Source organism: Liolophura sinensis, chromosome 1 (assembly GCF_032854445.1).
Source record: "Liolophura sinensis isolate JHLJ2023 chromosome 1, CUHK_Ljap_v2, whole genome shotgun sequence".
Lineage (NCBI taxonomy): Eukaryota > Metazoa > Mollusca > Polyplacophora > Chitonida > Chitonidae > Liolophura > Liolophura sinensis.
The window spans coordinates 61,647,945-61,662,137 of NC_088295.1; positions in this window are offsets into that span (position 1 = coordinate 61,647,945).

A 14,193-nucleotide genomic window follows, 5' to 3' on the forward strand; every position below is an offset into this window, starting at 1 on the left:
TCGTTCTCGCCTCCAGTGCTGAAGAGCTCCCAAACTAGCATGGACTTCATACCCATTCGGATTATCCCTCCTGCAACCTATGTCCGTAGATGATGATTGGACATTCGGATCTTCCATCACAAAGTGGAGTGCTTGTAGGTTACTGGTCATCTGTACTAAATGTAGGGTACCAATGATGCAATACAACTGAATTCAGAGCAGGTCCTTTAATTTGTTTTCTAAGCAGAATAAAAAAGAAACAAGAAGTAAATCTGTGTCTATGTATCCATAAAGGCCTGTGTTACCAGCCCAGACTAAGCTGGACGTTAGTACCACAACGCCCACCTTCAGTCATATGGACTTCCACGCGGACAATTTCACTAAAAAAAATGGCTAGAACCTTACTTATTTTTGCTATCCACGGATTCTCTAATAAGCCCGAAATGTAATATGTCAAAGCCAGCACTTGTAAACCATCTTTCAAGAGAAATCCAACCATTTAAACTTTCGAATCGGACAACTCAAATCAACATCTGTCATTTTTAGATTTTTTTTTTGCTTCATCTTGTACCAGGTTAATGGGCCGTGAAAATTTTATCCCACCCAACATTCTGTTTACCGGGCATGCAATTCTGAAAGGGAATGTTGGGAACAGTAGGATACAATTTTCGCAGCCCATCACCTTGACCGATAGGTGTTACGGTAGGAACATCCAGTTTAGCTTTTGACTTTTTTTTTTATTTCGTTTTTCACTACGTTGCTTTTATATCCATCATCCATTTAACGTGTGCCTATCAAATAAAGAAGAAAAAATCATTGAACAAAAGCCTATACGTGTGGTTTTAAATACGGCGTGAATTCTAAATGTAATTAATCAGTAAATCAATGAATCACTCAACCAATCAAATAAACAAACAAATAGTGTATGTTAGGATTGCGTAATGCAAGGTATATATACCTTGCCCAAAAATCTATCCGACATTAAACCCCCAGCGCTCACTCACTCCAAACAAACTATCGATAATTTTCAGTATGCTTGTGTCACCTGAACCTGGCATTGATAAAAAAAATTAACTTTGATTTCTGTGCATAATTTGATAAGTTAACGTAGCTAATCTACATCTACATGTAGATTAACCAACTCAGTCCAGTCATAATACAATAAATAAACATATGCAAATAATGCTCTTTCCATTTCTGAATCCTTGACTTTATTTTGATCCCCATAACCTCGTTATGTATCATGGGATTTATATATTTTTTTTATCATCAGTAATAATTTGTGTATATGTTGGTTTTATTGTTGAGGGGAGCCTCCGTGACCTTTAGGCTGTAGGAAATTGTCGTAAAACAAATACAGAATCAAATTAAAGCTGTTACATTCCATGACAAAAATGAAAACTAATCAACTGGGTTTGAACCCCACACTATTTTGGTCTAAATAGTGAGAAGGAATAAGCGGTGTTGTTGTGTTGTCTTCTTTACAAAAGATCTTCAGTCCAAAGCCATGGCGTGCGGTTTCGTAGTAACTTTCCGGCACCCCGAAGCCCGTCTCTAGCTTAGGGGCATGTAATGTCTAGACCTGAAGAGAAACTAGAAACCGCGATATTTCTTTAACGGTTAAATTTGGCCTAATAAGAGTAACATGTTTTGGGCTCGTCATGACTCAAGGTACATGTGTGGATAGGCATTTTCGTATATTTCACCATGGCTTTGGACTTGTATTTCTGATGGCATGGGGTGTGTGCGGGGATACCGTCGGAGGTTGGCTGAGCAAACATTGAAAATTCTTTGTTGATAGCTGTGGAGAGGAGGGGCAGTTGTTCACTTTTCGGGTTGAGTGACAGGCAGCCAACCTATGGGGCAGGTTACCTGCAGCACATGTATATAGTAATACACAGTTACCTCAAAAGTCTATGTTAAATCCACGGCCTTACGTTTCTGTTTCTGAAGTAGAGTGGTGTCATTTAAATATTTCTAGCGAGAAAACTATAGATCGTAGCTCAAATCCGTTGGCATGCATCAGAAACTACATGTCTTGGCCATAATGCTGTGCAAGTCTCAGATTTGTAGCTTTCGTAGTTGCAGTCCATTGAAATTACGTGACTGAAAAATGTTTTTGACCATATCTCACAAAGGTAGGCAAAATCCGAAAGCACATTCTGAATCAGCATTTTGCTAAATACACCAGAAAACATGAAAACATTATCAAACTTAGACACTTTTATGACGTCACAAGTTCGATCAATGTCGAGCTTCCAAAGTTTTGAATGCATGTCCAAATTTTTAAAAAATTGTTCTAACTGGAATCACTCTACAAGAATATCAAATTTCACAAAAAAATCGGAAGTAGACAACATTTCATACATGTATATATAATCTATAAATAACGAAGGCAATATACAAATTGTATTATTTGGCCTAATCAGGGGTTAACGTCGTTTTCGCTATTATTTCTGTCATTCTAGCAAGCCGACATATTTGCATGGAGAATCCTCATTGAAACTCCAAGCTGAACACATCAGGCTCGACGCCCTACCCCGACGAAGCACTTATACCAATAGCGGTCGGAGCACCACATTACCTGCTAAGGCATTCGACTTAAATTCAACTGATTCACATGGTTGTTGTTTAAGATTTTATTCTTACCTATTCCAGGACGGTCTGCTTAATTTATGGGTAGAGGAAGCCCAAGTGATCGGAGTAAACCAGGACCTTTGACAAATTACTGACAAACGAGCCATTTGTGTCGTATGGATATGCACACCATAATGGTAGAAGTGGTCCTGAACGCTAGTTAGGTTGTTCAAAACACCCACGAGAGACAACAAGAACGGGAGAATCTGTCAGAAGTTATTTCCCAAGGCCGGGATTGAACCCCCCCACCCTTCGATGCTAAGTGATTGAACGACGACCATCCTATATTGGGTTACGGCCTGCTTTTAAGGTTTTAACCTTAAAACCATCGCTCATACTTCTAGGTTAACTGTTTAGACTTAGATATATTTATTTATTTATTTGTCTGGTGTTTTACGCTGTACTCAAGAATATTTCACTTACACGACAGCATTATGGTGGGAGGAAACCGGACAGAGCTCGGGGGAAACTCACGACCATCCGCAGGTGGCTGGAAGACCTTCCCAAGTACGGCCATTTAAAAAGACAAGTAAATTTAAAGAACGTACCAGAATTAAACAAAGGTTATGTCATAAATGCGGAAAATTAATATCTTCAAAAAATTTAGTCATATATGTACCATTTGATATACAGCTCCAAACAGTTTCATAAATATGTGAAATATATTCACAAAAGTTTCATCAAATGCGTAATAATTATTGTATGAGGTGTCAATAGTTATATGTATGCGTTTTGTATAAATTAAGGGTTATATATTTATAAATAATACTCAGTATAACTGTTTTGTGTTTATCTATAGATTAAATGTAAGTCGTGTATACTTTACATTTACATATATGGTGATGTTGCAAGAAAGTTGCGTTATACAGTCAATATACATGTACCATAATGCAAAAGTGAAAATGTTCCCTGGCTGCGTAGGAAAGTGTATCTCCATATAGCCTGCTCCCTTGGATAGCCTGGTGATATGTGGACTGGGGAGGGTATCTAGAGGGTACGATACCCAGAGGAGTTATAACGCCGTCATATTTCTCCTGGATTCCGGAGCTGATTCGTTATCCTCCGCCATCTGCTATCTCCCGACTGCGCCATCGAAAAGTCGCTTCCTGTAATAGCTCAATCTGGCACCCGTGTCTCTAAACCCGGGACCACTAAGCCTTAATACAGATGGACCAGTGACAGTCTGAGGCGTCTGTCAATTAACCCTCACCTCGGCACCGTTTATAAGAACACTATCGGCAGCGCTCGACGTGTTGGCTGGCCGCTAGGAGCAATCGCCGACCAAACTTGTAACGGGTTCCTGAAGTTGTCCACCATATCCCAAACAGACCTTGTCAAGTTGCTCAGGGCGTTGCGCGGGCTTAATGGCTCATGGAGGCAACCGTTAGCAAGACAAAAAGCCATCATCTCCCACAAATGCTTCAGATTAATTCATCAAGCAGTCTTACAGAAGTCATAAAATTTTACGACCGTCCTGGCGTGGACCCAACCCACCAAACAATTGTCCCTGGATTAAAGCGCTCTAAAAGCGGAAGTTGGCCTGCGTGCAAGCGTGGCGTTGGTTCGGGCCATCTGGAATATCTGTCAACGTCCGATACACGTTACTGGTCACATGCCAGATGATACTAAACATCTTCTATTGTAAAGTGCAGATGCTGTCCTTACTCTTCAGTTCCCAATCGCGAATCATCTGCATCATAGATTTATCTGTGTATAAAAAGCCCTGAAGCGCCATCTTCAACGCATCCCAAACTTTCGGGTTTGTAGGCAACATAGATCCTTGGTACAGCTGATCCGCTAGGCTGATGTTTGCCCTTTGCAATCTGTTTTAAGCACATACATTTCTTTGCATCCTCGGTTCTAGCTGTATAGCAGTGCATGTTTCAGGTTACCCTCATTTATGTCGGCAATGGGCCAATAAAGCCTTGTAGCTGGAAAATTGTAATAACACTAATTTTGTATATGAGTGATTGATTGTTGTTTAAAACACCGTACTCAAGAATGCTTCACTTTACTGGCGGAGATAATCACAACCCTTTATGTAGTAACAACATGTAACACATATACGGAGTTGGGTTTCCTGGTTTAGGAACGTCGTTGTCTTGCTTTAGCATTTCAGGTTAGTTTCCTATAACATTCACAAAGCAAGGCTTTTATGTCCTTTCTCAAGCAACAAAAATGACCTAAAATAAATTTAAAAAATGAATACGCGTTATAAATACATATTATTCGGTTTTATTTGCCAGGATCCGTAACATTTGCAAGCCACATTTTGTTTATAAATAAATTTATTTATTTGTTCTGTGCTTAATCTCGTGCTCAAGAATTTTTCACTTATGCGCCAGCGGTCAAGAAAATCGGATTGCAGGAAAATGTAACCTTGAAAATGCAGTTGGACATGCAAAAGCTATATTCGAGCCTGCAACCTCACTGATCAAGACGAACTGACTGGGAGGAAAATATCGACAGAGCCAACGATCGATTTTTAGCTGAATAATCATATGGAAAATAAGACATATGAGATTGCTGTTTGGTGCGGGGTGGGGGTGGTTGAATAGTTTTGACCGGGGGATGGGGAGGAGGGGTGGAGGTAAGGGCACATGACATGATCAATGTCGAGCGTCTGCCCACATGCTCAATATCAGCTGATACGCCCAATAAAGCCAAAGTTATTTTTGAAGGCCATGGATTTGTAGATATGGAATAGCCGGATTACAGTCAGGCTAAAATGCTGTGATTTATGGCTTTTGCATTGCTTACGACTGTCGATTCCATCCAGAAGACACATCCGTTCAATATATGTTATCAGCGAATATTCTAAATTAAAAAAAAAGAAAAGAACGGGGACTAATTGGGAAATGGTTAGAGTAGCATGATGTATGGGTTATGTTTTGACGAAGTGGGGAAATCTTTATAGTGTTATGAAGTTTTTGTGATTAAAAACGACAGAAGATATTATCAACAGGCTGGAAATGCTCCCAGTTGAACGTTTAACTTGATAAAGCCTTGTGCTAAAAAGCCATCGTAGATAAGTAAAAAAGAACCTACTAGTGTGGTCTTTTCAGTGGATTACCATGAACATCTTAGATAGAACGGTATGGAAACAGAGTCTGACAGTGGAATCTACATATCGATCGGATGTCAAATTTGTCCAAAAAATTACCTAATAAACTTTTGTGTTTAAATATCTATAATGCGTTGAGACGTAGTCATTAGTTTTAGTTTTGCGGAATGTGACTATGTAGTATGGTCAGTAGCAATAAAACATGTGAACCACGAAAAACTGATATTCCTCAACAGCTATGTATCTTACTTAAATATAGTTTTGTGTTTGTAAAAACCGAAAATGACAACATTTTCTCAATTAAAGGAACTGTTTCAATAATTTCACAGAGTTTAATGCAGAGTATCTGACGATACATCATTGTCGGTATACACTGGTACTTTTACATGCACATCATTGAACACGCATATTGTAGCACTTGTACCGCAAACAAGTGAGTTAATGGTTAGAGCATACACCTCGAAGTTGGCAGATCTGGGACCATACGCGAGTCGGGTCGTATTAAAGACTTTAAAAATGGCACTTGTTGATGACTCGCTTGGCGATGAAAACTGAGAAATTAGAGCAAGGACTGGTTGGGCTGGAGAAGGCATAGTGTGTCTGGGTGGGGTGTCATGTCTGGTGTCCTCGGCATGATACTTCAGCGGCGACAGCACATTGGGAGCATGGACTCGCCCTGCCACGAGAACACACAGTATGTGTATACACACCTAATGAAATCGTCGTCATTTGACTGAGAAGTTGATAAGTGCGGCATAAAACCCCAGACAAAAAGATGTGCATACATACAAATGAGCCTATGTTCGCTGTTTCTGAAAACCGACGTTAAATCCTTTAGTTATTTTATTTTTTATTGTCTTATCTTATCTGAGGTAACGGGAACTATAATCCAGTGTTTACACTACGACAGTAGCTAGAGGAATTGCCCAACCATATAGCGCAGTTATTAGAGTGCTGGGCTTCTATAGTAGTATTGGCAATTGGCCCTGCATGTGACGCATGCATGTACATGTACATATCTCGGCCTGTTTATTTATATATTTATATATCTGATTTGTGTTTTACGTCGTACTTAAGAATATTTCAGTGATACGATGTCGTCCAGCATTATGGTGAAAGGAAACTGGGCAGAACATCGACGTATGACCGCGGAGACGGTGTAGCAGTTGTTAAACCTTGCGAAAACAGTGATGATCTTAATCTACGTCACAAGTTATTGTGTAAGAAACAAATATGTGAAGTATTCTCTATCGAACACCTTCGCTCAAAGTTTACAACATTGTAAAATGAATACAGCACACTTGTTGGCAAGTATGGAAAACAGGATTCAGGATCTCTGCCGATCTGTGTATTTAGTCCCGCTTCACCCAGGAGTTAGGGGTTGTATATAAAGCATTTATGTCCATTATATCGACATGATGCGTTATGAACAGTTGCAGTCAAAACCTAAATACCTACATATATATTTCTGCCACTAGTATATTTTAATTATGCACAGATTACCAGTTCGATATTGAGAACTGCTTCTCTCTTACATATTACTAGCTTTATTTACTATTTATATACATGTATATTGTTTCTTGCAAATCCCTTTTTCACATTCATTTGAAATCCAAATAAGATCTAGCGCATGACTAAACATGTTCCAAGAAACATGTATGGAGCTCAGGGCCTGTGAACGTGGATGTGTCTTAAGAGAGTAATAGCACCGGCTTTCGGGCGCTTGTGATCAGCATCTACGGAAATTTTTCCTTTCGCTCAGTTGGGAGATGCGAGTTCAAATCCAGGTCTGATCGGCATGGTTAACCCTCTTTCACACTGGTGTCGTGACCAAACAGGTTACCAGAAGAATGGGGCTCTGGATCTGGGTGTGTCTTTGGAGATATGCAAGGTTGAAAACGGTTGACGATTTCTCTTTACATGATTTCTTAATTTCCATATGTTACTTGTATATGTACTGTCGTATTTTCTGGGTGGTTTGTTTTGAACCCTGTTTTGGAAATTGAGCTTCCATTGATTAACCTGGAACACTCATTATGGTTGACGACTGGTATACGCCTGGCTTTGCCAGGGAAGATCTCTTATATCTAGTTTACTTTTTCAGTTCTTGTGTGCTTCAGTCAGTTCATAACAGCCTTTCATAACGGCCAGTTATTATTTTTACTGACATTCTACTTATGGGTCTGATTGGTAATGTTTCTAAAATTCCCCTTTCTCCATTTAAAACAATCCAGGTGTCGCGCGTTCAAATCCAGCACTCGCACAGCACATTTCTTTTCTTTTTTCTTCTTCTATATTTGTGGTGGACATCTGCCACATTTCAAGTTGGCTTTACTGACACGCTAGGAGGTATGTATGAACTGACAGCACATTCTTCCAGTGTCATTTAGATCACTTTACCAGCCAGTTTCCAAGTATACACTTATAGCGCATAGTACGCATTATAATCACTTATTTGACCAAACTAATTTTTCTGTGTGTCCAACATAATGCAACAATCGGGTTTGAGTATTTAAAAGCCATTATTCAGTACGCCATACGACAGGCTGTTCGTTACAATCCAGAGGTCGTTACTCTAAGTTTTCAGGATTTTTCAGAAATTTATCCCAACAACAAAGTACACAATATACGCTTGCATCTATATACTTCTTGAACAAGTTTACGTGCCTATCGAAAAGGAAAACTTTTCACGATGTCAAGTTTATCGTTGTAGACCTATATAAACCAACGTAAGTGACGCTTCTATAGATAGCAATTTCTCTTAAAGTTCCACTATTTCATTCTACCAATTGCTGTTAGCCATTTCGCCGTAAACCCAAAGGGCTGATTTATTGATACAACCCAATTTATCCAGTTTTGCCAGAAATCGTCCCTTGTGATTGTAGCCAATTTAAGCTTAAGCCGAGACAAAATAGATTTGACATCCCGAGGTCCCATTAGTCGGGTCATCCGCCAAACAACACTATTATAACAGGGCTAAGTGGACATGACGGCTTTAGAGTCGGGCCCTGATACCAGCAGTGGGAGAGAAAAGCGTCCCGTGGACTTCTAAATACATTGTATCTACCCAACATTTTCCCGGATGAAATGTCTCGATTCTAGTAGGACGATACGGTCAATGGGAAACTGGACAGTTATCAAGTTTAAATTCTGTATACCTTGGGCAATTAGGTTTGGAATGTAACCGAAAGCTGCAGACCGACTACAAGCGATTCTGAAGTGGAGACTTAAGTCTTACTGGAAGTCTCTGTGGAACTTTATCTGGGCCAATATCGCGCTAGAATTACCTGATATTTATTTCACACGCGCCTGTAAACAAACACGCTAGCAGGTAATTACGGTTGCGAGTGGCAGATGGCGGTAAGGGGTTTGGGACGGCTGGCCGATGATACATTCCGCCTTGAGGAATGCTAGTTAAGCGGGGAGAAAGCCGGCCAGCGCCGTCCACCGTGCCCTCCCTCAAGTTATACCGCTGCTGGACGAACGTCAGATTTAATGACTAATCAGAGAGCTTGTGTACGGCTGATTTACCACATGACATAAATGAGTTGTAGACAGATCTCTCGAAGGCAATTATTTGATCGAACCTTAACTTTCTGGGGTTTTGTACGTAATTTGGCGGATTGACCCGAACGTCCTTTCGGAACATCGGCTAAATAAACTTGACTAATCAACCATAAGCCATCAGGAGCGAGGCGGAAGGGATTGTGATCGAAGACCAGGGTAGACATCAGTAGGGATGAAGGAAAGTCCGGCTTGTCAAAAGATCCGACACGACGGACTGGAAGTAGCGGGATCTGTCGAAGACTCGGTAATCGGCAGCACGTGAATGCTCCTGTCATCACTGTCATTTTCGCCCGATAAATTCATTTTGACATCGGCTTTGAGCAGATGACCAGTGAGCGGTAACAGAGTAATAGCCAATTATTCTTGCCTGTTCTACCATCCGCTGCTAGTTTTAGGGCCGCCTCATGCCTCTCTGTAACCCAAACACGCTTGGCCGTAGCCGTGTTTCCATCACCCTTACACAATGTTACCGTGTAAACCTTCGGCGTGATACTTAATACATATAACTACCCAAATAATTTACGGCACGTATGGTCTTCGATATTAAGTAACCTACTCAGAATCCGTTGTACAATAAAACACATAATATCTGCCATGTACCACATAACCTGTTCTTGTAGGGATTAGGCCTAAATAGGCCTATGGATATCCATGGTATCCAAAGTGACTCGTTTTTTTAATTTATTTGATTGAAAAAAATGATTATGCTTATTGCAATCAGTATTTCGGCCATATCTTGGCTGATTTAGCGCACTTCGACCAGCACCTAACAAAACCCCTAATCTTAACTGTAGTAAAAAAGCCGGGTTCAGCCAAACCTGCATATATATTGCATTACATTATAACGAAACATTTCATCACAAACCTTTATGTCTGTGAGCAAGCGATGGCACAATGTTTTGAAGCCTATGAAGTATAAGTATTTAATCAACGTGATACTACATGAACTGTTTGCATGTATTTTGCTATACATTAAAATTCACCTTACAATAAGAACAATTTTACAAAAGAACAGTTTTGTGTTTGTGCGTTCAGAATGCTTGATATGCCGGTATCTTTCAAATGACAACGTGTTAGTCATTTCCCAGTTAATAATATTGTTTTCTCAAATAGCCAGCTATATGTTTCTTTTGTTGCATGTATAGCCCTCCATTTACAGAACTACTTTCCAATAAACATCTGTGCTATTGTCATACAGTATAACCTGTTTCCGAACTGACGATGTTTCTTTTAAAACGACATGCATAAGGCGCTTTGATGCTTGTGATAAAACGTAAATTCGAAACTTTTGTAAAAGGTTGATTATAGCTGACGGCCTCCATATCTCTCTTGTCAAAACCATCTATCGTTGATCATGTCTACAATTTTGGACTGCTTGTCACGATGACTTAAGACGAATCTTTCTTTCTACTTTTCTTTCGGAGTGTCGTTCCAGAAGGGTGTTATTGAATTTAACGTATAGATGTGTCTAGTGGATAATCTATCTTCAGAAATCCCATACAGACGTTTCTCGTCCATTTGTCTTGAAGGGTCAAAGACGACCCCGATTTACACTTCTTCCATTATTCACAACAATGCCTAGTATTCACCACTTGAAGTATCTGACCTTCAAATCACGTGGTGTCACTTGTCTGTTGTGTCACATGTAGAAAAGCGCAAGTTGAAATCAATCACACTTGACACTTGACGGGCTTGAAAAGCAATGTCGCTTGTTCTCTGTTGCCAGTGTCATGTATGCCGTAATGCCTGTAGTCTTCGGGACGTAACACAATACTTGATACTAGCATTTGACTTAATGCTCCGTTCACAAGGGCAAAGTTAATCTGGTTTAAATCCGAAAGTGGCTTTGGGCCAGTTTGACGTCGCTCGTGTGAACGTAAAGCAGGGGCACTCAACAGGGTTTACCTGTCCCTGCTGGTGACGTGGTTTTAAGCCAGTTTCAGGTCTTGGCCGGTTTATCTTTGTCGTGTGAACGGTAGCTGGATTAAATGCCCCGGATATGTGGTCAGGATGACGCCGTAATTACTAAACCTGCGTAAATATCATCGTGAACGGACAAATGCCCTGAACTGGCTTAAAAACGGCTTGGCCACATGGTCATGTGAGCGCACGAATTTTTACAACTGGTTTCGATTTAAACCGGTTCACATTAGATCCGGATTCAATTTTACCTGTGTGTTAGAGTGTTAAACGTTTCAGGTCATACATGTAGTTGCGGTGTTTAGCCATATAAACAGCTAATTTAATTTAATCGCACAGCTATTATTTCTCCAAAGCTTATATATTGATATATATCTATGTATAGGCATTGGATATAGATATCTATCTATATATTTAAGCTTTGGAGAAATATTCGCTGCTTCAAAATTAGCCAAGATGATCCTTATCAATTCCTCCGTTCATTTCTTACAGAACGGAATAACATGTGCAGAATGTAGGAATTCCTGTAAATTAAAATCTGTTGTTACGCCTTCAGGGTCTCTATACTGTCATTGCAAATCCACTTGACAATGGTATATATATTAAGGGACAAATATGCTCAAAGGATACGAGAAAAACTTCCAAAACATATAGGCATATAATATTTTAATAAATAAAAAAATATATATCGAACCTTTTTTGTTCTTGTTGAATTTGATGCATGGTACCTGATCGAGTGTATTACCTGCTCATCTGTTTTGAAATTATTATGTGCTCCTGTGCATTTGGTTTGCCGCTCAGGATTTGAATATAGCATACAGAATGCCTTTCTAAACATCTCCTGTATGTTATCGAATGGACTTCCTTGCAAAAACTTATTCTCTCTTATTCTGTTTCAGTCAGCATATTTGTTGGCGAAATGACAAAAAAAAGGTACCGGTAACTTTACAAAAGGCCGAAAATTAAAAGTTTTATTAACATGTAAGCGACAATCACTTGATCAAAGTCTCATTATCGGTCTGCAGAAGTGAAAACGAAAATGAGGAAGGTGGTAGAAGTATGCATGTACGGATTGGTCTAGCTGTTGAGACAGTCGTTGGTTGTCAAAAGTCACGAGAGATTTAGGAACTCTTCCGCGTATTGAGGTGTGTATGGTGTGTCACCAAGAAGTGGCAGACGGCAGTCTGAATCACCTTCAGTCGTGACGAGGACAAAAAAAAAAGACCTGCAACCAGCAGTTGGGTGGTCCGATCGGCAACTGCATCTGGCGGGCTGCGAACAAACTGCACAATTTTGTCCATTGTCTAAGCTAGCTTATTCCGCAGAGGAAATTAGCTGCTACACCGGCCACATCGATTTTCCATCAATCACATCGGACAGGCCGAATTTATCGTATTGAAAAGAAACAGACACATGCGTTCGGCTTCTCATAGCGCGCCATTAACAGGGGAGGAAAAGCGTAGTGGCGATGAAATGACATTAGAACGCATTAGCCGCTATAACCACACACAATAATACTATTTTCGTCAGCGAAACTTAGTAAAAACGCTGGATCAATGCACGGTTAGAAAACACGAGGAAGAAAAGACGCGGCGAGTCGGCCTTCGTGTTGTTAGCGCCGTTGTTCTAACCCCGCAGCCAGAAAAACACAGACGGAGTCGCTGGATTTGGCCAAGCAACGCGAGGGGATTTGGAGAGGGAGAGGAAATCCTGACGAGGTCCTCTAAGTGGAGAAATCCAATAATGATGACTGGACAACATTGACACTGACAAATAAATCAATGGGTGAGCGCCTCGCAGTCAGGATGTTGCCCACAGTGAGCCGGAAGTCACACAAATCCAGTTACGGTTGTCTCCCTTATATGGCAATCCTGAACCACTCTCCTGCCTTTCGACAGTGAAAGGTCGATTATAGTACTTCCCAGTCTCTTTAAACACGTAGGTTTTTCCAATGAAGCAAATACAGTACATGGTATTCACTGACTTTTCCTCTGAAGTACAGTAACACCCACTGATCAACGACTCCAAGCAAAGATCTTGAATTTATTAATGTCAACAACGACCTTAGCGCGACCTCCTCGTCGTGACCTCACTCAGTTATCCTATCCCGACCAGAAGAAATGCGTTCGACTTTCAATAAACAAGAAGTCGTCACCCACACCGGTGTAGATCCGTATTTTAATAGGCAAATATAAATCTATTTTGTCTGCAAGAACGGTGACGTGGTACCAAGTTTTCTTTTCTTTATAGGTAGAGCTTTGGTGTCAATGATTCCATCCATGAAAGTAGATTTAAAAGGGCAAACGTAATATACAGAGGAGCCCCCAAGTATACTGAAAACCGTTTTTGAGTTGTCTGTTCTTTCATATCTTGATAGTACAGGCCTTATACATCTGATTTATTGCTCCTGCATTATTCAGAGAACTCATCTGAGCAAAAAAAAAAGGTGCAAATGACAGCCGAATTCGAACCTGCAGTAAGAGCTGAACAGAGTTTTCGGGGCATCGTATTCGGGAAAATAAATACAAAACAGAGTCAACAAAGTTAATAAAGTCAACGTTAATTTGTGTATAGATGACGATGGTAGCATCGGCAGACATTTTGCATCGTCATTCAATAGGCCTACCAATATTAAGTTGTTATCTATAGAAATTGTCTGGCTCAGTTACACCTGTATACAGACAGAAAACCCATGCATTTATTATTCCACATTTTTAACCATCAAAGAAGACTTTCTGTCGAACAAAATAGCAACAAAGCAGATGTTTCTTAATGAACAAGGAGTTTATTAAAATTGGATTGCCAACGGTTTAGGATTCCAATCTGTTAGCTGCATGATAATACATAGTGCTGTTATATGCTTCCATATATACACTGACAATACTTACATTGTCGGCTAATATATTTCCAGTAGCTGTCTGTAAAGTGGATTTTTTGTTTTATATTAGAAGAGTATATATATATATATATATATATATATATATATATATATATATATATATATATATATATATATATATATCACA